The sequence below is a fragment of the Natator depressus genome, chromosome 2 (genome assembly GCF_965152275.1).
Source record: "Natator depressus isolate rNatDep1 chromosome 2, rNatDep2.hap1, whole genome shotgun sequence".
NCBI lineage: Eukaryota > Metazoa > Chordata > Testudines > Cheloniidae > Natator > Natator depressus.
In genome coordinates, this window is record NC_134235.1 from 104,760,396 (window position 1) to 104,782,017 (window position 21,622).

The 21,622-nt window shown below is 43.1% G+C and overlaps 1 long non-coding RNA gene across 2 annotated transcripts in view; it reads right to left on the minus strand.

The window, feature by feature from the left end:
* The window catches only part of LOC141982575 (uncharacterized), a 342,639-nt gene that overhangs the window by 145,719 nt on the left and 175,298 nt on the right, over positions 1-21,622 (minus strand). For both annotated transcript variants that reach the window (XR_012638124.1, XR_012638125.1), the window contains exon 4: positions 5,402-5,531. This is a non-coding gene — a long non-coding RNA (uncharacterized LOC141982575). The remainder of the gene's footprint in view (positions 1-5,401; positions 5,532-21,622) is intronic.

Here is a 21,622-nt window from a genome sequence, read left to right on the forward strand (position 1 = left end):
GATAAAACCTCACTCTCAGAGGTGTTCCAGTAAGCTTCCTTTTACAGACTAGTCTCCTTCTAGTCTGGGTCCAGCAATCACTCACACCCCCAGCAGTTACTGTCCTTTGTTCCAGAACCCCAGCTACAAGATGAAATTTTGGAGTCACATGGGCAAGTCACATGTCCATGCATGACTCAGAACTTACAGGCAGCAGCCATGGTTCACATGCTACCTTGAACGTCCCCCATGTAGACTTCTTATGTGAACTGGAGCCTTCCAAGATCCACTGTCCATTAAGTGATTGGGCAAATTCCTTTCTAAAGAAGCTGACCAAATCCCTTACTAAGGCTATTTAAATTCAAACAAGTATACAGCCAATATTCATAACTTCAAATACAACAGTGACACATGCATACAAATAGGATGAATATATTCAGTAGATCATAGCCTTTACATAGATATGTTACATAGCATATGTAGCATAAATCATATTCCAGTTATGTCATATATATACACATTCATAAGCATATTTCCATAAAGCCTTATGGGGTGCACCTTCACAATTATATACAAAAAAATAAATTAAAAAGAACATTAAGGTTGCAAATCATCTCAAAATTTAGGAAATGGCAGAATTTAGGTTGTCAATGCAAACTTAATTCAGCCCCTTGTACGTATGCATAAGGATATAATTTTTAACATAACATAGTATTTTCCCATAGGACCCCCGTCTCATTCATTGCACAGGTGGACAGTGCCCAAAGAATAAATCAGAAACGTGTAGTGAATAAGGCAGTTATCTGTGGGAACTCTATCTCATTTGCTGCAAAGTCAGAAGGTGTGTACTGAATAAGGCAAGGTAGTGCAGGAAGAGGAAGGGCGGTTTCATGGTCAATTGAAGTTAATGGGATGTCTGCTCTGAATATATAAAGTGCTATACCTTACAAAGTACTCTTAAAAAAAATCAGACCCAAAGCATCTTTTTGGGCACCAAGATCAGCAGGTGCTTTTGACATTACTCTAGCTGTGCCTCAGATCCCATCTGTAAAAGTGGAATAACAACCTTAACTCATGGGGGGGGGGGGCGGGGGGCGGGGATTGTAAAGATCAATTCATTCCTATCTGTGAAGCACTCACATATTACAGTGATCAGCGCCACGAAAACTCCATGAGGAAATTAATAATTCTGCATTCAGTGCAGGGTTTGAAGAGTGTGCAGCAAATAAGACACAGGGCCACACACTGAATGACAAAACAAAATATCAAATAGCTACCCATTCAATAAGCCCTATCCATTCTGTGCACTGAATGAAATAGGAGCTTGTGATCATGTGATTAAAAGACTATCATAATGCATACACACAAGGGGCTGAATTAAGTTTGCTTAGGCAATTTCAGTTCTGGCACTTCTGAGTGCTTGACTTTGCAACATTAAAGTTCCTTTAACGTAATTTTCTTATCTGTAATTTAGGCATTATATAATTTACATTTCTAATGTGAAAGATAAAACCTAGACATGTATATGTGTATATAATTAATACATTAGTACATATTATACGCACCCGTGTGTACACTCGTGCACGTGCATAAATGTTAATTAGAGTAGTAACAAGGAGCAAGACCTGAGACTAATAAATAGTTTAAAGAAAAGATTGTGTCCCCAATGCGCTCTTGCATTTGTAAGAAACTCTAGGAATACACACAGCTTCAGTAAAACCTCTCTTGTGGTGACTTTCTTTAGTTGCCCTAAGTTTTAAAGTAATTTCCAAACCTAAAACACTTGTCACCAGAATAGATGTAAATTAAACATACTAACTGCAAACAGAAATACACACACTTCACACATACTAAAGAAAATCTATGCTTTTAAATTATGGAGTCATAATGTACAGCAGTTGACCAGCAAGCCAGTTTTTTACCCACAGTCCTGAAAAATAGCTGAGAGAGGCTAATACTAACATGTTTTCATTTTCATTTCAAACTCTGGTACCAATTCAGCTAATACCACACTGTATGATCTCATGCTGCTATAAGAGCCAAAAATTTCACATGAAATCTTTTCAATTATCAGATCTGGAAAGCTTTTCAATCACTTTAGTTTGAGAAGGATTACAAAAAACAAAACAAGACCAGAGATAAGAGGCCAGGGGCTTGAAACATTTATCACTCATCATACTCTTCCATCTGACGCTAGGTTAGCATCTTTACAGATTTAACAGAATTACCTACCTACCTTTTTTATGAAGAGATTAAACCCCAGAAAATTAAAAGCTGAATCTATGGGGTTAGCAATTAAAACCCAACAACAAGGGCATCGAATCCTTATGGAGTAGAAGGGCTAGAAATGGAAACATCCAGAGTAGAAGGGAGATTCCCAGCTTCCCAAAAGGATATTTGCTTCTAGCTCTAGAAAACTCCAAAATATTGACTTTAACGACATTTTTGTGGATGAAAAAATTTAGGTAATTGTTTTTTAAAAAGTAGCAGTTTTTTTTTTCCTCTAAGCCTTGTATAGTTGCATTCATACCACCTAAGGAACCTGGCTTTGCAGCTGGAGGGACACTAGTAGTAGTTCCACTGAAAAATTTTAAGCGCTCACTAAAACATTCCCAAAACAATTAAACATGTGGCACATGATTGTGTGGTGTAATGTAAAGATTTTACTGGCATTCATCATGAATGACCCACTCTGGCTACCCCAATCTCATGCTGATGATACCCTTAATACCATACCTCACCGATTGATATTCTGCCTATACAGAATGCCCACAAAGTGGTTATTGTTAAATGAGCAGTGGACCAGAAAGTTCCAAATATTAGCGTATCTGATATAATTACACAAGTCAGGACTCAATAACCAGTTGTTAAAATAATGTAACAAAAATCCTTTCATAAATCAATGGGCTGGGTCTTGGTCCCGTTAATTCAATAGCAGTTTCCCCATTGACTACAACAGGAGAAAGAGCTAATACAATAACTTTACTTAAAAAAACTAGACTGAAGTATGTATCCTGTAAAACTAAATTTAAATCTAAATCTTATCCCCTCCCCTCAAAAAACAAAACAAACAAACAAAACCAACCACGATCAAGCAGAACAGTAAAGGAATTTACTGTATGTTAGTAATTGTTTTTTTAAGTATTCTTGTAAAGTCTTTTGAAAGTCACCAAATGTACAAAACATTAAACAAGGCTCCACACAAATCTCAATTTTCAAATAATATCTCAAATCACTCAAGCTTGGGTATGTAGCTTCATAGGTCGTGATGGGTTACCTGGATGGTATTATATGGTGTGTCTCTTGAAAAGGTACACAAAAATATAGAAAATACTATAGTTCCCATTGCCTTAACCATACCTAAATTAAGATATATTGTGTACATGTGGGTATGATAGAAAAATATTTTGATTTTCTCACTGTCTAGTTGGGGAAAGGTATTTAAATGCACACGTGACAAACTATATTAACCAAATTGTATTCTCCACCATCCAATAGTTTCTGCCATTTACTATATAGTGGTGGGCAGAAATCAGACACACTGAATCCTATCTCTTCACACCTTCTTTGGTACAGATCCCTTCTTTCCCATTAGCTAACATGCTTCCCTAGTGCAAAACCTGCTCTCCCACTACACCCTAAGGACGTCTATCCTTCTGTTGTCTCCTCCCTGTGCAGAAACCTTTATCTCTGGATCTTCTCCTCTACCTCCTATTCTCCTACATTCCCTCCACCACCAGCTCTAGAAGCACCTTCATTGCAACCTACTTTCAATTACAGCCCATCAGAAAACATTTTACAAAAATGGTTGTCACTTAACGTCAAAACATAGTTCAATAGAAATTTTCCTCACTCGCTCCATTCTCTACTACTGCATCCTTCCATCTCTCACCTACTTCTAGAGAACCTACATATGCTGGCCACCCACTCCCATTGCCTCTTTCCTGCACCCACCCAACTCCAGAGGCACAAACACAACATTGCCACCCATTTCCTTCTGTCGTCCTGTCCTGTCCCCTCACCCAGTTCCAAAGCTACTCCTTTCCCCCCCTGTAACCTGCTCCTTCTCAGAACTTGCTTCCCTGCCACCACTGGTCTTCCCTAACACACCATCAGCTGCTTCCTCACTCAGTTTCCTTCCCCCACTTGGTTCAAGAGACCTCCTCATGGACTTCCTCCACAACACCACTCCACAAACATCTCTTGCCCCACCTATACCACCACTGCCACCTCTTTTACTTTCTTACATACTTTCTGGTGCATCATTTCCCTTCTGCCAGTACTACACAAGCAGCAGCATCTCACTCTGCCTATGTGTGAAAGAAAACTGACCCCTCAATGGTTGAAAAGGCCTTCTCTGAACCTAAGCTGTTCTGGTGATGGCTGTACTAATGCGAGCATGGGAAAGACTCATCCAAATTGCTAAAGAAACATGAAAGCTGTGCTGAATGGTTAACAGCACTACAGAGGAACCAGGAAAGACAAAATAAATATAAGCGTTAAAAATGTTTAAGTTCATATACCAATACTGCCAACGGGTTGCTGGGCCTTGGTTTTACTAGTCCCTAATTATCAGCTGTCCTGCCACCATCCCACCATCCTTTCCTAACCAATCATAACCGCACAGTATTCAGAGCGTAGCTCCAAACGAAAATGCTCCAAACTGAACATATTTGAATTTGGGAAGTTTGGGTCCAAAACTTGAGTACAAGCCCATCTCTACTCCTCTTTGAGCAGTCTGGTTTAATTTTTAATGACATATTTAGCTAAGGTGCATGCCTGAGGTAAGAATAATCAGTGTTAAATTTAAACCAGTGCAGCTGATATGGTTATTGGAAGACTACTCACAACCTTGTATATGAAGAAGGAGGGGAGTAGAGAGACCAGAACAGCTTAAGAAGATCATTTTTGGAAATATCATCAGGAACTAGTTGAAAACACACACATGTAGCCCAGCTGCAAGACAGATAGATCCCTGACCAGTGCTAGCCTTTCTGATCTACTCATAAGCATATGCAAAAGTGTGATTGAACTCTACCTCCTAGGCTCCACCCTGAGCTCTAGTGTGATTAGTTTTTTCTTAGGACTGATTCAAGAAAAATTTAAATTGTCAGTTCAACTTCTTTGATTTCTTAACAAATAAAAGCTACCCAAATTACAAAGAGTGCTGTGCTGAAGGGTGTTGGAAAGCTGAAATGCATGGGATTTATCAAAACCTCATGCCACTCTTTATAGAAACTCTCTTGTTACTAAAGAGGAAAAGTAAACTTTGAAGGTTGGTGCTTATAATTAAAGGGTGTGACTGCAATAGCTGAAGTTTCTTCTATTCCCATTTGAAACCATGAGAGTTATATCTTCCTGTTTTGACGACAGGCCTCCCGAAGAAAGGTCTGAGTTAATTATAAATTATCCCATTACTCACCCCAGGTGTCCCTCCTGGAGCAGGAAGGAACTACAGCACAGAGTGCTGCATGTAAATCCTTTGATCACATACACAATCCCACTTCAGAAACATAAATCCTCCTCTTTCACTGTACTGACATGACTCATACCTGAAATGAAGAGAGAACAGGACACAAGCTCTCAGTAACCTTATGTCAATGGAAAAGTTAAAAAAAAAACATTTTAAACTAATTAGCCAAGTCCCCAGTATTTTCTCAATACAAATACTGAAGTCAAATGCATTTCTGTAATTAAGTTTCAACAGCCCTTGATAAACATACATTTATAGGAAAAAAACCTACATATTTCAAGCTAAGTTCAGCTAAAATAGAATGTCCTGTTACATATTGCAGTCTGGACATTGCTTCAATTCAACAGAACTAGTGCAAAGTCTTTGTTAGAATCTCTTTCTTACAAAAACTTTCAAGAGCAGAAACATAACCAAGACTGTGCACTTAAGACAGGGCCTTAAAAATAAAATACATGTCCTACTTCCACACTGCAGCAGGAAGCCAAAATATGTCTATGCAACACAAATATACCCTTACAGTGGGTGTTTTTCTTGGTTTCTGCACCCTTTTGTAGTCTGTTAATTAATTGTATTTATTTATTTTACTGCATCAGTTCCATAAAAATAGGACCAATGTGCTATAGACAAACAGAAGTGGCCATCCTTTAATGGTTTTAGATGCGCCAAAAGACAGATAGAATAACATGTCTCAAAACATTAGCCAGTTTCCATGCATTTCTTCCATAAGAGAAGGCACATTTTTACTCTTTGTGAAGAGGAGAAAGACTTGCAAGCCAAATTGTAGAGGACTTGTGGCACCTTAGAGACTAACAAATTTATTTGAGCATAAGCTTTCGTGAGCTGCAGCTCCCTTCATCGGATGCATGTAGTAGAAACTACAGTGGGGAGATTTTATATACACAGAGTACATGAAACAATGGGTGTTACCATACAGACTGTAACAAGAGCGATCAGGTAAGGTGAGCCATTACCAGCAGGAGAGCGGGGGTGGGGGGGGACCTTTTGTAGTGATAATCAAGGTGGGCCATTTCCAGCAATTGACAAGAACGTGTGAGGAACGGGATGGGGGGGGGGGGAATAAACATGGGGAAATAGTTTTACTTTGTGTAATGACACATCCACTCCCAGTCTTTATTCAAGCCTAAATTAATTGTATCCAGTTTGCAAATTAATTCCAATTCAGCAGTCTCTCGTTGGAGTCTGGTTTTGAAACAAGCCACATTGTGTCAACAACAGCAGAAATAACAGAGTCTGGAGTGTTCAGCAAGACTTATACCTAAGTAAACACTAATAAAAATAAAATAAATTAAATGTAGAACACACTAGCACAACAGAGAGCTGACCCACGAAGCATCCTGGCCTGTCTGGTAAGTAGCCTACATATAGTTTCCTGAGCTGGGAGACCAGATCCGTGATTGTTTTAAGTTCTCTGGCTTTTTTTTAAATATACATTGTTGGAAACCTGGGAACTCCAACTTCCCAATGATGTATAACAATATTTTCCAGCCCGACCAGTTCAGGCAGTATTAGACCTGAAAAAAAAAAATCACATAATTCTGAATACTATCTTGCTTCCCCTACCTGCAATTCCAAACACATTTTAGTGACTGTTATCTTGAAAACCAATAGCAAAACCAACATTATTTACTTACAGGGCACTTTCCTGAACATTTTTGTAATTATTGTTGAATTTGCACCATTACCAAGTACTACCATCTCAACTGCCTGCCAATAATCAAATTTGGTAACAAATCAACAACAGAACAAAAACTATGCCATGTTTCCCCAGCAGAATTAATTTTTACAAGTGTTAATGTGTATCCATATTTCCTGAACAGTGCTGGCTGTTTCCTTTTTACATTTTTTTAAACATTAAGTTTCTCATTCTTAATTTAAAGTCAAATTCTGCTTGGAGATGCACACTCACGCAGAACTCTTATAGATGCCAGCGGGAATTGCAAAATATATATATCTGAGGACAGAATTAGCCCAGACTATTTAAATAAAATAGTACATTTATAAACATTTATGTAGCTATGGCACAAGTAAGATCAGTAAATTAATATCAGAGTTTAGGGCCAGAAGGGGCCACCAGATTACTTAGTCTGACATAGGCCAGCATACATAGGCCAGCAACGCCATCCAGCTACCCACACACTAACCCAATCACTGAAATTAGACTAAAGTACTTCTGTCCCCAGGAGACTAAATCATTGTGTGTTACAGGCAGAGTTGGGGGGGAGGAAGGGTACACCAAAACCTGATGTGACAGATACTATTGACAGATGTTATTTTTCTTTACACACGCACACACACACACAATTTCACCTCAAAGAACACATGCAGTAAGAATTGGAAGAAAATAAACTTAAGTAAACATTCTTCTCTGAGATCACCAGAGCGTTAAGCGCATTTCTTTTAGCTCTTTGAACAATACAGTCTAAACCGCAGACACTGAAGCCTGTCAGCTATGAAGTGTCCAAAGATTACACCTCAGCAACATACCCTTGAATCACATTCCAGTCCCACTTAATGATAGTAAAGTCAAAGAGAAGGTACTTTTGCTGAAAACACTGATGCCAAAAATGCCAGGGGAAAAATGTTTTCTACTGTGAGAAATCTTTCATTGGTTCTATCTAAGGACAAGAAACATAAATATCATTTTTATATATGATGATTAAAATGTCACAATTAGTTAAAGTCAAAGAGGTCTATTTAGCCTCCTGTATAGCACTGTCATGGTCTCTGCCCAAAATTAAAAGGCTGGGAGTTAAAAGAAACTGGTGAATTACAAGCTTTCATATTAAAAAAACAAACAACAACAACAACAAAAACCATGAACTAAGCAAATAAGAGGGCCCCTGGGGTTCCCACACTTACCCAGCCACCCCATGCTCCCTGTCCCTTGACTGCCTCTGTGACCCCCTGCCGCTTATCCAACCCCCCCCGCCCCCCGCCCCCTTACCATGCCGCTCAGTGCACCAGGACTGGCAGCTGCGCCACCTGGCCGGAGTCAGCCACACCGCCGCGCAGTCCAGAGCACCGGGGCAGGCCAGCGGCTCTCGCAGCTGCGCTGCCCGGCAGGAGCTCACAGCCCTGCCACCCAGAGCACTGGCAGCACGGTGAGCTGAGGCTGTGGGGGAGGGGGGACAGTAGGGGAGGGGCTGGGGGCTACCCTCCCTGGCCAGGAGCTCAGGGGCCGGGCAGAACAGTCCCGCAGGCCGGATGTGGCCCATGGGCCATAGTTTCCCCATCTCTGATCTAGATACTAAAGCTATCAGGGAAAGACAAAAGGTTGCCAAATTATACAGAGTGGATCTGACTGCACAAACTAAGCAACACCATCAAAAAGTATAGCCACAACATTTTTACCACTGTGGTTTATGAGAAAGATCCCATCCTGCATATATACAGTGGTGTAAGGGTTACATATGAGGTTACTGTCATGACAGTCTGGCAGCTTGAGGTTTATGTAAATCGGGTGGTTTGGTAACGTGATATGAGTTTTTATATGATGCAGCATACAGTGTAATATTCTCCTGATATACTGAAATCATGGTCATAATAACTGTGTAGGAGTCTGCATGCTTTGCCGTTGCACACTTCTTTTAGTTCAGTTTGCACCTGAAGCAATTAGAGCACTTAACAGATAAAGATTTCCTCCTACTATAAACTTATCTGATTTTATGTGACTGAACATAAAATGCTGTGCTTAATGATCTTGCTAAGGAATGCACTGCACATTAAATCAGCAGTGGATAAATAAAAGATCATTAAAGTTCCAGTCAGAATGCCCTGTCTTCAAATGAAAAACAACACATTTCTATTTGTAACAACTAAACCTTCAAGAAGAAAAAACCACACACAGAAGTTTATGAAAGAGTCATAAGGGATTGGACTTCTTTGGCAGTCACAACAAAGATTGCAGCTAGCTAGTATGTAGAAGCAATCAACATTAATCTTATTAATCATAAAAGTATTCCTTGGATCCTTGAATTTAATTATCGGTGCTCTGCTTGTGGACCAAGGGCAGGTTCTGTAGTTCTGTAAGCCTCAGATGGAAGGGATCACCTATTAGAAGATTTCAACACTTGAAGAGAGTTCACTCTGAAAATTATCATAAAGGCCCACTCCCCATACACTTTGAGCTGACTGCCAAGAAAATTTCAAAGCCCAGCTGCCACCTGTATCTGAGATAGATGCTTCAAATACTGTATGCAGAGAAGCACACCTTAAAATGTGTCAGTGGCTGATGTGAACAAAAATAAGCCAGAAGTCTCTCAGTTGGTGCTGGAAGAATCACTTGGGACATATTCATCTGCCATACTGAGCAGAGTTAAAACTAAAAATCGAGAAGGGCACGAGAGCTGTGACTGGGCTAAGGGCCAAATCTTGAGGTCCTTGTGCATGCTCAGCTCCAACCGAAATCAACAGAAATTTAGACCTTAGGATTCGTCTATAAAAATTCTAAGAACAAGGTTTGCTAAAGGGCTTCTCCTGGCCTCCATTAGTGTGCATGAAAATCTGAACATGTAAAAAAAATGTGTATACACAGGTGATTCGCATGCTTTCATTTGTGGGCTCAAATTTTAGGGTTCATGCAGGTAAAATCCACCATTTAAGTGAAATATACTGCATAATTAGAGGCCACGATTTGAAAATTTGGCCCTGAACGTTTTCCTGGTCTTGGGAGGTCTAATTTATGCTAGCCTTTGGGCAAAGCAGACTAGCTGGCATTAAAATTTAAGATCATCATTGAGAAAGAGAAAAGTACATTTCATTATTTATAACGTCTCTGTTGAATGTATTCAAAGTGCTGACATCTTTATGTAAGATCCAAGACAGTGACAATGTAAAAAAGGAGAGATAGAGAGATGTAAACTTCTGTTCACTTCATTTTTACCTAGCCAACATGCCCAAGTTTCTTGTGGCAGCTGTTTAACAGACTAATAAAATCGAGGTATACTCTTGAGTTGGAAGGTGAATTTCCTTCTCTCCGCACAAGATTTACCATCTAGTAGGCCACAACCACTTAACAGCCTTTAATACTTTATTTAAAACAAGGCAGACAGGAAAAAAAAATCACAAGAAAACAAATCAGCCAAGCCCAAGCCTCCTTTTGAGACGCTTGATACAGTCACCTATATTACATGTACTATCAGTATGTACCAAAGGGAGATATAGGACGTATCAGCTGCTTGGTTGGTTGGTTGATCTTAGGACCATTTAAAAAACAAACAAACAAACACACAAAAACGAATAGTCAAGTTTCCCCTAGCCCAGTCTTCAAATACTGACACAATGGGTGTACTGTTCATACCCCTCTTGCTGGTTTAGCATCATATGGGCATCGTGACGGGCACATGTCTCATTCTCAGGGTATGTCTACACTGGAAATGGAGGTGTAATTCCCAGCTTGGGTAGACATATCCATGCTAGCTCTCAATGAGCTAGTACCCTAAAAACAGAAATGTAGCCACAGCAGTGTGAGCAGCGGGACAGGCTAGCCTCTCCAAGCATGATCCCATCTGAAACCTGAGGTATAAACTCAAGGCGGCTCACTCATGCCACTGTGGTTCCACTGCTATTTTAGCACAGTAGCTCAATCAGAACTGAGCTGGACATTACACCTCCAGCTCCAGTGAAGATATACCCTATGATAGAAAGGAATGGTTAGGAATCTGGGTATCAAAAACAGGGAGCGAAATCAGAGAAACAACCGACAGGATCAATTAATCAGAACTAAGAAGTTGGCAACACAGGGCTGGAGATGGGAAGAGGGGAAGATGGAAACTGGAATGAGGAATAAATAGGAAAGGAAAGACAAAGAGAGAGAGAGAAAGGTGAGGAGATAACAGATATAAATAATGGGGAGACCTGGGGGTGAACCAAAGGGCACATATCCGGGGGGGCAATATGAGAAGGGAAAGTGGCCTGGAAAAGAGGCTAGCATCTGATGAGGTCAAGGAGTGAAACAGAACCTTGGTACTGAACTAAAGAAGGGTGAGTCTTGCTTTATGAAAGATAGACAGATACACACACACACACAATGATGGAGAAAAGAATTATATTGGGATTAAGTCAAAAAAGTCAGGGAACCCCAGAATAAGGATCTATTCCCAATACTGTAATAGACTATCATTATGACGGGCAGAAAATTAATCTCTCTGGCCTTTATAATGACAGGTTTCAGAGTAGCAGCCGTGTTAGTCTGTATTCGCAAAAAGAAAAGGTGTACTTGTGGCACCTTAGAGACTAACCAATTTATTTGAGCATAAGCTTTCGTGAGCTACAGCTCACTTCATTGGATAGATGATCCGATGAAGTGAGCTGTAGCTCACGAAAGCTTATGCCCAAATAAATTGGTTAGTCTCTAAGGTGCCACAAGTACACCTTTTCTTCTGGCCTTTAGTTTCCTCATCTACAAGATGGGTGTAAAAATTTACCCAACAGGAGTATAAAGACTCATTAATTAATAAGTTTGAAGTTGGAAATCCTCAGCTAGAACATGCAATAGAAGTTATTTTGTAGACGAATACTATTATTTGACAGGAGAGATAAGGGTAGATATTGCTTCTCTTTGCCCACCAGAGGTGGAACTGCCATCATTTGAATTCCATTTTTCCCTCCACTTGTCTGGATTTACTATTTGTCGGCGAATATACTTCTGATATGGTTCAATCCACCAACAGAAAATTAACAGCTCGGGGAACAGACTGTTTTTCTTAAAAGCGCTTATAAATAATTTACTTTTAATTTTCTCAAGTATGTTCTTCTGGATTTTAACTTGAGCTATTCAGAATCAGGGCTGAACTTTCAAATCTGATAGCCTGTATAAAACCATGCAATGCATTTCTTTAGAGCAAGTCAAACCTACCTTGTTCCCTAATCATTACAAGATACAGAGTTTAAATAACTTCATTCTCATTTGCACATAAAAAGCCATTCCCATCAATTCAAACCTACGGCAAAGCCTCTTTTCATCTTATTGCTCTTTATGCCCAAATAATTAGCATGTGTACGTCTCTTTTTTTCCACATGCACATGCACACTCCTTTGCAGTAAGAGAAGTAAGTTGGCTTTATGATGTTCAGTGAAAACTGCATCTAACATGTACACACCAGCATCTGGGCTGAGTTTGGTTGGCTGCATAATTGGCCACAGATTTCATACACCAAGCAGATGGAATTCCCCCTTTTTTCCTCCCCCCCGCCCCTCCCCCCCGCCAAATCACATTGAGGACCCATTCACACCCTTACCCAGGATGCCACTACAGAATCTCCCGGGGTTGCCACTTTCTAATGCTTGACATTATGCTGCCTCTGCCTCCTTGGCAGCTGGAGCCAATACATGCTCTTTGGTGGTGGGTCACGGGGCATGCTCTAGATCTTCACATGCCAAGACACATAAAATCAATGTTAATGCCCAGAAGAAGGAACTACTGATGCAGAAGGTCACTAAATGCCAGTTGCTCTATAGCACTGAAGTCTTGAAGGGAAACCCCGCAAAATCGACAAGACATGAGCGATAAACTGGTCCGCTAACACCACCATGGGATACTGGAAAATGGCAAAGAAAGCCAAACATGGAATAGACATTGCGAGTCTCAGAAAATTGAACACAATGATATATTTTTTAAAATATTTGAACTATATGCAGGAGAGCAGTCCACAATATTATTTATTTTTATTTTTTTATTTTAAAAGCCATGGTCATTTTTCTAAGGACAACACGGATTACCAATATGGTTCTTTAACAAAAGAAAAAAAAAGAAAAACAAAAAAATGGATCTCAATTTTTTGTAGCATTAGAAAAAAGAAAAAAAGACGTGAACAGGCTGCTTATCTGATCCAACTTCCACTTAAAAATCCGAGCTACACTGACTGACGGATGGCATACGCAAATGTGAAACCATGTGCCACATTACTGGCACTATTTCCCCAAGGAAGAGGGAGAAAGAACAAACAAACCACATCTGAAAAATGCTAGTCACATCACTTCATTCACTTCTGAAAGGTGCTCAGATATTATGGTAACAAGGGCAGTTTAAGATTCAGAATAGAATAGAATCTTCAAACAAAAATGACCTCTTTCCTCTGTGTCTGCTTAACACTATTAAAGAGCAGTTGCACCCTTTGGTGTGATATGAATTTTGAAGGATATGGTGTGTTGAAAACTGTGTTAAAATTGTGAGCCTCCATTTTAAATTTCAGGAGTTTCCCTGGTCCTACTTGAAGACTAGGGGGTTCTCTAGGGAAACATGTAATCTTGGTCTAGCGGCAGAGAGTCTGTAAAGAGTCAGCTTAGAGTAAGGTGAGGTGAGTTGTGCCTCTCTGTCTTACAAAGCATCCTACTCTCTCTTTTCGGTTCTCATACATTAAGATTCTGGATTTTAAGAAAGAGTAGTGTTACATTGTAACCTTCCAGAAAGAGTATATTACAATTTCATCTAATTTCTCTGTTGGTATGCCATGAACATAACAGAGGACCACTGTATTGTTAGTCACATGCACTCTTCTTAAAACGTGGATAGAACAGGGACTGATTGAGACGACTCAGGGCATGTCTACATTACAAACTTAACTCGACCTATGTTAGGCTGACTTACAGCCACTGCAGTTACTACTGAGGTGGCTCATGTCGACAATACCTTCCTTCTGCCAGTGGCACGTGTCCTCACCAGAATCACTTCCACTGACTTAAGAGGGGCCTGTTGGGGGCTGACAGTTCCGCATGCAGCTCCCCGTCAGGAGCCCAGCTGTCACCCAGGCTCTCGGCTCCCCACTGGGAGACCACCAGCCAAAGGGGCTCTCGGCTCCCCGCCAGGAGTCTGGCTGCTCCCCGGGCTCTCAGCTCCCTGCTCTGAGCATGGCTGCCCCTCATGCTCCTGGCGGAGAGCTTCACTCCCAGAGCCTGGGTGACTGATGGGCTCCCGGAGGAGAGCAGGGACCCTCAGTGTAGCTGGGTTCCTAGCGGGGAGCCTTGGTGCAGACAGGTTCCCGGCAGGGAGTGGGGAGCCAGGAGTGAAAGACTGAGCTGTGAGTGACTTTGTCAATTTTACAGCTCCAGCATTGACCCTGGAAATTGACAAGAATGACAGCCAACAGCCGATGTAAGTAACCCGCAGTGTCTACATGGACACTGAGTCACCATAACGACACCTGCATAAGCCTTGTGCCTCTCAGGGTACATCTACACTACGGAATAAGGTCGAATTTATAGAAGTCGGTTTTTTAGAAATCGGTTTTATATATTCGAGTGTGTGTGTCCCCACAGAAAATGCTCTAAGTGAATTAAGTGCATTAACTCGGCGGAGTGCTTCCACAGTACCAAGGCTAGAGTCGACTTCCGGAGCGTTGCACTGTGGATAGCTATCCCACAGTTCCCGCAGTCTCCGCTGCCCATTGGAATTCTGGGTTGAGATCCCAATGCCTGATGGGGCTAAAACATTGTCGCGGGTGGTTCTGGGTACATATCGTCAGTCCCCCCTTCCCTCCCTCCCTCCGTGAAAGCAAGGGCAGACAATCGTTTCGCGCCTTTTTTCCTGAGTTACCTGTGCAGACACCATACCACGGCAAGCATGGAGCCCGCTCAGGTAACCGTCACCGTATGTCTCCTGGGTGCTGGCAGACGCGGTACGGCATTGCTACACAGTAGCAGCAACCCATTGCCTTCTGGCAGCAGACGGTACAGTACGACTGGTAGCCATCCTCGTCATGTCCGAGGTGCTCCTGGCCACGTCGGCTGGGAGCGCCTGGGCAGACATGGGCGCAGGGACTAAATTTGGAGTGACTTGACCAGGTCATTCTCTTTAGTCCTGCAGTCAGTCCTATTGAACTGTCTTATGGTGAGCGGGCAGGCGATACGGATTGCTAGCAGTCCTACGGTACCATCTTCTGCCAGGCAGGCAAGAGATGAGGATGGCTAGCAGTCCTACTGCACCGTCTTCTGCCGAGCAGCCATGAGATGTGGATGGCATGCAGTCCTTCTGCACCGTCTGCTGCCAGCCAAAGATGTAAAAGATAGATGGAGTGGATCAAAACAAGAAATAGACCAGATTTGTTTTGTACTCATTTGCCTCCTCCCCCGTCTAGGGGACTCATTCCTCTAGGTCACACTGCAGTCACTCACAGAGAAGGTGCAGCGAGGTAAATCTAGCCATGTATCAATCAGAGGCCAGGCTAACCTCCTTGTTCCAATAAGAACAATAACTTAGGTGCACCATTTCTTATTGGAACCCTCTGTGAAGTCCTGCCTGAAATACTCCTTGATGTAAAGCCACCCCCTTTGTTGATTTTAGCTCCCTGAAGCCAACCCTGTAAGCCGTGTCGTCAGTCGCCCCTCCCTCCGTCAGAGCAACGGCAGACAATCGTTCCGCGCCTTTTTTCTGTGCGGACGCCATACCAAGGCAAGCATGGAGTCCGCTCAGCTCACTTTGGCAATTAGGAGCACATTAAACACCACACACATTATCCAGCAGTATATGCAGCACCAGAACCTGGCAAAGCAATACCGGGCGAGGAGGCGACGTCAGCGCGGTCACATGAGTGATCAGGACATGGACACAGATTTCTCTGAAAGCATGGGCCCTGCCAATGCATGCACCATGGTGCTAATGGGGTAGGTTCATGCTGTGGAACACCAATTCTGGGCTCAGGAAACAAGCACAGACTGGTGGGACCGCATAGTGTTGCAGGTCTGGGACGATTCCCAGTGGCTGCGAAACTTTCGCATGTGTAAGGGCACTTTCATGGAACTTTGTGACTTGCTTTCCCCTGCCCTGAAGCGCATGAATACCAAGATGAGAGCAGCCCTCACAGTTGAGAAGCGAGTGGCGATAGCCCTGTGGAAGCTTGCAACGCCAGACAGCTACCAGTCAGTTGGGAATCAATTTGGAGTGGGCAAATCTACTGTGGGGGCTGCTGTAATGCAAGTAGCCCACGCAATCAAAGATCTGCTGATATCAAGGGTAGTGACCCTGGGAAATGTGCAGGTCATAGTGGATGGCTTTGCTGCAATGGGATTCCCTAACTGTGGTGGGGCCATAGACGGAACCCATATCCCTATCTTGGCACCGGAGCACCAAGCCGCCAAGTACATAAACCGCAAGGGGTACTTTTCAATAGTGCTGCAAGCTCTGGTGGATCACAAGGGACGTTTCACCAACATCAACGTTGGATGGCCGGGAAAGGTACATGACGCTCGCATCTTCAGGAACTCTGGTCTGTTTCAAAAGCTGCAGGAAGGGACTTTATTCCCAGACCAGAAAATAACTATTGGGGATGTTGAAATGCCTATATGTATCCTTGGGGACCCAGCCTACCCCTTAATGCCATGGCTCATGAAGCCGTACACAGGCAGCCTGGACAGTAGTCAGGAGCTGTTCAACTACAGGCTGAGCAAGTGCAGAATGGTGGTAGAATGTGCATTTGGACGTTTAAAGGCGCGCTGGCGCAGTTTACTGACTCGCTTAGACCTCAGCGAAACCAATATTCCCACTGTTATTACTGCTTGCTGTGTGCTCCACAATATCTGTGAGAGTAAGTGGGAGACGTTTATGGAGGGGTGGGAGGTTGAGGCAAATCGCCTGGCTGCTGGTTATGCGCAGCCAGACACCAGGGCGGTTAGAAGAGCACAGGAGGGCGCGGTACGCATCAGAGAAGCTTTGAAAACCAGTTTCATGACTGGCCAGGCTACGGTGTGAAAGTTCTGTTTGTTTCTCCTTGATGAAACCCCCCGCCCCTTGGTTCACTCTACTTCCCTGTAAGCTAACCACCCTCCCCTCCTCCCTTCGATCACCGCTTGCAGAGGCAATAAAGTCATTGTTGCTTCACATTCATGCATTCTTTATTCATTCATCACACAAATAGGGGGATGACTACCAAGGTAGCCCAGGAGGGGTGGTGGAGGAGGGAAGGAAAATGCCACACAGCACTTTAAAAGTTTACAAGTTTAAAATTTATTGAATGCCAGCCTTCTTTTTTTTGGGCAATCCTCTGTGGCGGAGTGGCTGGTTGGCCGGTGGCCCCCCCACCATGTTCTTGGGCGTCTGGGTGTGGAGGCTATGGAACTTGGGGAGGAGGGCGGTTGGTTACACAGGGGCTGTAGTGGCAGTCTGTGCTCCAGCTGCCTTTGCTGCAGCTCAACCATACACTGGAGCATACTGGTTTGGTCCTCCAGCAGCCTCAGCATTGAATCCTGCCTCCTCTCATCACGCTGCCGCCACATTTGAGCTTCAGCCCTGTCTTCAGCCCGCCACTTACTCTCTTCAGCCCGCCACCTCTCCTCCCGGTCATTTTGTGCTTTCCTGCACTCTGACATTATTTGTCTCCACGCATTCGTCTGTGCTCTGTCAGTGTGGGAGGACAGCATGAGCTCAGAGAACATTTCATCTCGAGTGCGTTTTTTTTCTTTCTAATCTTCAGTAGCCTCTGGGAAAGAGAAGATCCTGTGATCATTGAAACACATGCAGCTGGTGGAGAAAAAAAAAGGGACAGCGGTATTTAAAAAGACACATTTTATAAAACACTGGCTACACTCTTTCAGGGTAAACCTTGCTGTTAACATTACATACATAGCACATGTGCTTTCGTTACAAGGTCGCATTTTGCCTCCCCCCACCGCGTGGCTACCCCCTCAACCCTCCCCCCTCCCTGTGGCTAACAGCGGGGAACATTTCTGTTCAGCCGCAGGCAAACAGCCCAGCAGGAATGGGCTCCTCTGAGTGTCCCCTGAAGAAAAGCACCCTATTTCAACCAGGTGACCATGGATTATATCTCATTCTCCTGAGAATAACACAGAGAGATAAAGAACGGATGTTGTTTGAACGCCAGCAAACATACACTGCAATGCTTTGTTGTACAATGATTCCCGAGTACGTGTTACTGGCCTGGAGTGGTAAAGTGTCCTACCATGAAGGACGCAATAAGGCTGCCCTCCCCAGAAACCTTTTGCAAAGGCTTTGGGAGTATATCCAGGAGAGCCGCGAATGCCAGGGCAAAGTAATCCTTTCACATGCTTGCTTTTAAACCATGTATAGTATTTTAAAAGGTACACTCACCGGAGGTCCCTTCTCCGCCTGCTGGGTCCAGGAGGCAGCCTTGGGTGGGTTCGGGGGGTACTGGCTCCAGGTCCAGGGTGAGAAACAGTTCCTGGCTGTCGGGAAAACCGGTTTCTCTGCTTGCTTGCTGTGAGCTATCTACAACCTCATCATCATCATCATCATCTTCGTCCCCAAAACCTGCTTCCGTATTGCCTCCATCTCCATTGAAGGAGTCAAACAACACGGCTGGGGTAGTGGTGGCTGAACCCCCTAAAATGGCATGCAGCTCATCATAGAAGCGGCATGTTTGGGGCTCTGACCCGGAGCGGCCGTTCGCCTCTCTGGTTTTCTGGTAGGCTTGCCTCAGCTCCTTCAGTTTCACGCGGCACTGCTTCAGGTCCCTGTTATGGCCTCTGTCCTTCATGCCCTGGGGGATTTTGACAAAGGTTTTGGCATTTCGAAAACTGGAACGGAGTTCTGATAGCACGGATTCCTCTCCCCATACAGCGATCAGATCCCATACCTCCCGTTCGGTCCATGCTGGAGCTCTTTTGCGATTCTGGGACTCCATCATGGTCACCTCTGCTGATGAGCTCTGCATGGTCACCTGCAGCTTGCCACGCTGGCCAAACAGGAAATGAGATTCAAAAGTTCGTGGTTCTTTTCCTGGTCTACCTGGCCAGTGCATCTGAGTTGAGAGTGCTGTCCAGAGCGGTCAAAATGGAGCACTCTGGGATAGCTCCCGGAGGCCAATACCATCGAATTGTGTCCACAGTACCCCAAATTCGAGCCGGCAAGGCCGATTTAAGCGCTAATCCACTTGTCAGGGGTGGAGTAAGGAAATCGATTTTAAGAGCCCTTTAAATCGAAATAAAGGGCTTCATCGTGTGGACGGGTGCAGGTTTACATCGATTTAATGCTGCTAAATTCGACCTAAAGTCCTAGTGTAGACCAGGGCTCAGAGAGGTGGAGTTATTATGTTGTTGTAGCAGGACACACATCGGTGGGAACAAGGTTGTAGTGTGTACACTGACATAGTTACATCGATGTAAGTTGCCTTATGTCGACCTAACTCTATGGTGTAGACCAGGCCTCAGAGGAGGAATTTAGCGAAGTGGGAGGCAAAACATTCACGGCTGATTTAAGGCAAATCTAAGGCCTAGGTACACCCTGACATGGCCCCAGCCTCACAGTCCTGTTCCCATACTAAGGCCCCAAACCACCTGGAACAGCTCTGGAAAGTGGGCAGCCTCTTCCTTCCCAGAGAAATAGGGGCAGCAGCATGAGCACCCTTCTACCTTCCAGGAGAAGTAGCAGGGACAGTACAGAAATTACCTCCATCGAACCCAAGAGCCAGGATGACAGCAATGGGTTCCTCCAGTACTTATAAGCTCAAGTGGGTGGTCTGAGCCTGCTAAACCCTTCTCCTCCTGCCACAAACAGTCTTTTGTTAGGGTTGTGTTGGTGGGTCCATCCAGAGATGTGGGTCTTTGAGTTAGTATCCCCCTACCTGAATGGAGCAGTATGCCCTTCAGGATATGTCAGCACTGCAATTGGACACCCACAGATGGCCTGTGCCAGCTGACTCAGACTCACGGGGGTCAGGCTAAGGGGCTGTTTAATTACAGTGTAGACGTTCAGGCTTAAGCTGAAGCCTGAGACTGAATGTTTACACCGCAATTAAACACCCCTTTAGCCCAAGCCCCAGTCAGCTGACATGGAACAGCCACAGGTTTTTAATTGCAGTGTAGACATACCCTCACACAGCTATTGTTTTAGGCTGATTGTAGACTCAGGTAGACATCACAGAACTGATTGTAACCAGATGCTTAATACAATTTATATTAACAACAAGGGAGAAGGAATATAACTCAGAATAGGAAAAGAACAGGTTAAAAAATATTTAGACAAGTTAGATGTATTCGAATTAGCAGGGCCTGGCAAAAATTCATCCTGCCTTACATAAGGAACTAATTGAAGCAACCTCAGAACTATCTGCAATTATCTTTCTGAACTCGGAAGATGCATGAGGTCCTAGAGGACTTGAGAAGGGCAAACATAGTACCTTTTTAAAAAAAGGAAACAAAGAGGATCCAGCAAATTATAGACCAGTCAACCTAACCAGGAAAGATACTGGAACAAATAATTAAATAATTGGTTTGCAAGCATCTAGAGGATAATACGGTTTTAAAGAATAGCCAACATGCATTTGTCAAAAACAAATCATGCCAAACCAATCTAATTTCCTGTTTTGACAGAGTTACTGGCTTAGTGGATAAGGGGAGGCAGTTGATGTGATTTATCTTGATTTTAGTAAGCTTTTCGCACAGTCACATATGACACTCCCATAAACAAACTAGGGAAATGTGGTCTAGATGAAATTACTCTAAAATGGGTGCATAACTTGTTGAAAAACCATAAGCAAAGAATAGTTATCAAAGGTTCGCTGTCAAAACTGGGAGGATGTTATCAAATGGAGTTCTGCAGGGGTCTGTCCTAGGTCTGGTGCTATTTAATATTTTCCATTAATGACTTGGATAATAGAGAGGAGAGTATGCTGATAAGATTTGCAGATGACACCAAGCTGGGAGGGGTTGCAAGCACTTTGGAGGACAAGGTTAGAATTCAGAATAATTCTCCAATTTGCCAAGATCGTTTTGAAGTAAGAAAGATGATATTCAGTAAAAATAAGTGCAAAGTACTTCACTTAGGAAGGAAATATCAAACGCACAAATACAGAACAGGGAATAATTGGCTAGGCAGTAATACTGCTGAAAAAGATCTGGGTGTTATAGAGGATCACGAATTGAATTAGAGTTAACAACGCGAGGCAACTGAGAAAACGGATAATGTTTTCTTGTGTATTAACAGAAGTGTCATATCTAAAACATATGAGGTAATTATTCCACTCTACTCAGCAATGGTGAGGCCTCAGCTGGAGTACTGTGTCCACATACTAAGAAAGATGAGGACAAATGGAAGAGAGTCCAGAGGAGAGCAACAAAAATTATAAAAGGCTTAGAAAAATCTGACCTACTTGGAATGGTTAAAAAAGAAAAAAAGAGCCTGTTTATACTCTTGAAAAAAAGTAGATTGAGAGTGGACCTGATAACAGTCTTCCAATATGT